A 4065-nucleotide genomic window follows, 5' to 3' on the forward strand; every position below is an offset into this window, starting at 1 on the left:
GTAAATCATTAATCAGAGAAGGGATAGACTCACCCTTAACTATAACCTTGGAAGAATAATAAATTTAAAAGATAGTCATTTAAAAACAATAAAAAGAAATTTGGGATATCAAAAAATAATGTTTACATGCTACCCAAAATATTGTGTTTCCTTAAAAGATAAAAACTTTAATGAAATTTTAGAATTACATTTTAAGCTATATGGAGATGATATCATGCAACCAAGTGATCAAATTATGACTATAGAATATAGAGCTTTATATACATTTACCAATTCTAATTATGGAAATATTTATTCCAATAAACCAGATATTGAATTACATAAAGAATGTAAAGATATTAGTAAAATAATAGAACCAAATAAATAGATAATTTTAATTTTAGAAGAATATGAATTTAGTATAAAAAAATAAACCTGAAATAACAGAATCAAATGAAGAATAATGCTCTAATAATATAACATTTAAAGAAGGAAAATTGATAAAAGATAAAAAAAGTCTTAAATTACCTAATAAAAACCAATCAGAAGAATTTAGTTATATAAGAGAAATAAAGCTTTATAAAAATGCTGAAAATATGAAAATAGAATGAGAATATTTTAATGGAAGAGAGTATATAAATGGAACAAACATACTAATTGATATAGGAGCTAATGAATGTCATATAATTTCAATCAGAAATAAAGGTTTAATAACTCATAAAATTAAACCATATAGATATGTAAATTTTGATTGACAAGTAATATTACAGATTTAGAAGTTAAATTACCAATAAAAATAGGAGGAATAAACATTTTAGTACCATGTTATACAGATAAGAGTATGGATATAAACCCTCATATACTTTTAGGTATGAGTTTCCTAAATGGATTAGAAGATTACAGTATAAAAAAAGAAAGATTATCATAGTTCATAATGGACAAACTATATTATGCAAAAATAATTAATGAATAATGAGATAAATTTTTCATTAGCTGTATATATACAAGTTACTATTAGAGAAACAGACATAACAACTTGTGCTTTAATAGACATGAGAAGTGATATAATAATATTTAAAAGGTTTTTGATAAAATCATGAAATAGTAATAGTAATATAAAAATAACTGGAGTCACAGCAGAAAACACTCAAATAATTAATAGTGCTGATAAAGTTAATATAATACTTGGAAATAAACGAGTTACAATAAATAAAATATATAAATATGATAAATTAGAGTGTGATATATTATTAGGAAATGAATTTATACAACAATGTCAATATTATGAACAAAATAATTATATGATAATGTTACAAACAATTTGCTCACACTTATTAAAAATTCCCACAGAATTTAGACCTTATAGAGTTTAGCCAGCCTAACGTGGTGATAAATGAGAGAAAAAACAATCATATATAATGAAATAAAAAATAAAAGAATATTGTATAAAAAAAATCCTAAAAATAGGAATAGAAATGAGTATAGAAAAAATTATTGAATAATTAGAAAATGTTTATGAAGAAAATTCATTATTATTTTGAAAACTACATCACTCTAAAACCAAAATAGAATTAATAGAAAATGTTATAATAAGAGTCAGACCAATAATGTATACTATAAAAGATGCACAAGAATTCAAAAATCAAATAAAAGAATTATTAGAATAGAAACTTATTAGACCTAGTAATGGACCTCATAGTAGTCCAACATTTATGGTTATATAACATTCTGAACATGTTAGAGGAAAAAATGGAATGGTTATAAATTATAAAGAATTAAAATAAATATACTAAAGTTGATGGATATCTTTTACCAAATAAAAAAGTTTTAATAAACCTTACAAAATGAAAACAATATTATTCTAAATTTAATTGTAAATCAGGATTTTGGCAAATAAAAATGAAAGAAAATAGTATATAATATACTACATTTAGTAAACCTCAAGGGAAATATGAATGATTAGTGATGCTATTTGATTTAAAAAAATGCACCACAAATATATCAAAGAAAAATGGATAATATATTTAAAAAGTTTAATGAATTTCTAATTGTTTATATAGATGACATACTAATATGTTCTAATAGTAAAGAAGAACATAGAAATCGTTTAATCCAATTCATAAATGAACGTAAAAAAGAAGGAATTGTACTTTCTAAAAGGAAATTTATAATAGAAAAATAAGAAATAGACTTTCTTGGATTATCAATAGATAAAAGAGGAATAAAATTGAAGATTTATATATTTAAAAAAATAGAGAGTTTTTCAAATAAACTAGAATGCAAAGAATAAATACAAAAATTCTTGGGATATTTAAATTATGTAGAATGATTTATTGAAAATCTTTCTAAGAAAAGGCATAAAATACAAGTTATACTTGGAAAAACAAATACTGAAGAATGGAATGAATAACATACAGAAATAGTTAAATCATTAAAAAAAGAATGTAAAAATTTACCAAAATTAAGATTACTAGATGAAAAAGATAATTTGATTGTTAATACTGATGCCTCAAATAAATATTAGGCAGCGATATTAAAAATAGATCTAAATGAGATTTGTAAATATTCAAGTGGAATCTTTAATCAAGTAGAAATAAATTATACCACTCATGAAAAAGAATTACTAGCAATTATTAGAGAAATAAAAAAATTCTCATTATTTTTATTATTCAAGAAATTTACTATTGAAACTGATAATTCTCAAGTTGCAGGATTAGTCGGGAATAAACTACCATCAGAACCTCAATGCAAAAGGTTCCATAGATGGCAAACTTATTTAGTATTTTATAATTTTAATATAATTAATATTAATGGAGTCAATAATTTTCTTTCAGATTTTCTTAGCAGAAACATATAATTTGCTGATGGATAAAGATAATGCCATTGATTTATATCAATCTATCTTATATATATATAAAATGATAGATTTTCTCAAAGAAGAAACTGAAGACATAGATACTGGAGCAACACAGATCTCAAAGATGTTTAACTTAAATATAAAAGTATTGTTGAATATCACTACTGAGCAACATAAAGAAAACATATAACTCAAAAATCGAGTTGATGCTATTGCAGCACAACTAAAAGATATACTGTCTGAGATAGATATACCAAAGAGCTAATAAATGAGTTTTTCAAATCAATACCAAACAGGCACACCTCGAAGTAGCAATGGACCCAAACATGACACCATACCAACTGATGAAAAAGGAGATTAGATTTCAGTAACTTCAACTAAAAAAATGATGATACATGGAGATAAAAATGATTCCAAAACTATTAGTATCATAGATCAAGATGATACGATCCCTTTAGATCCAAAAGAAGAAGAATGTGCCAAAATAGTCAGAATTGTCTATGAAATAAATCTCTCCAAAAAATAATGTTTATCCTAGAGTAACAGCCATAGAAGGAGGAGACCCTTCGCTCATAAAGATAATTGCAAACTATGGATTTCTGGATTTAATATATCTAGGAAAAAATTTGATTGAAATATCAAAATTTGATGATATGTTAATAAAAGAAGTATCAAAATTTGCCAAAGGACGAAGAATATACCTGAAAATTTATTCAATAAGTCCTGAATATGATGTAATTGTTTATTATCCAGTTGAGCATATAATATCAATTGGGTATGTAACAGTCAATTTCCAAATAAATGTTATAGAGAATGATAGAAAAGCTCCATTGGTTACAAAACCACGGATCAAGCATAAAAGAGCACTTGGAATCAAAGCTATATACAATATTGCCAAAAATTTGTATGATAAAAAATTTTCATATTTATGTCAATATGAAAATTGGATGCTAGTTACAAATGAAGGATATGGAAAATCAGAAATCTTGAAGGACTATATCATAAAATTCGATATACATCAATTTTCAGAATGTCCTACCACTATCAAGGAATCTTGCCATTTAAGAGATTGTCCTAACTGCATGTGAAGACACAAAAATAAAAGGACAATAATAGAAAGGAAGATACCCCTTTGATAAAAAGTTGAAGCTCCATATAAATATGTAGGTCCAAGAAGGAAAATAATAGAAAGACAAGCGTACCTTTTGATATGACTGATGTATGTAATG

Source organism: Olea europaea, chromosome 11, assembly GCF_002742605.1.
Source record: "Olea europaea var. sylvestris chromosome 11, O_europaea_v1, whole genome shotgun sequence".
NCBI lineage: Eukaryota > Viridiplantae > Streptophyta > Magnoliopsida > Lamiales > Oleaceae > Olea > Olea europaea.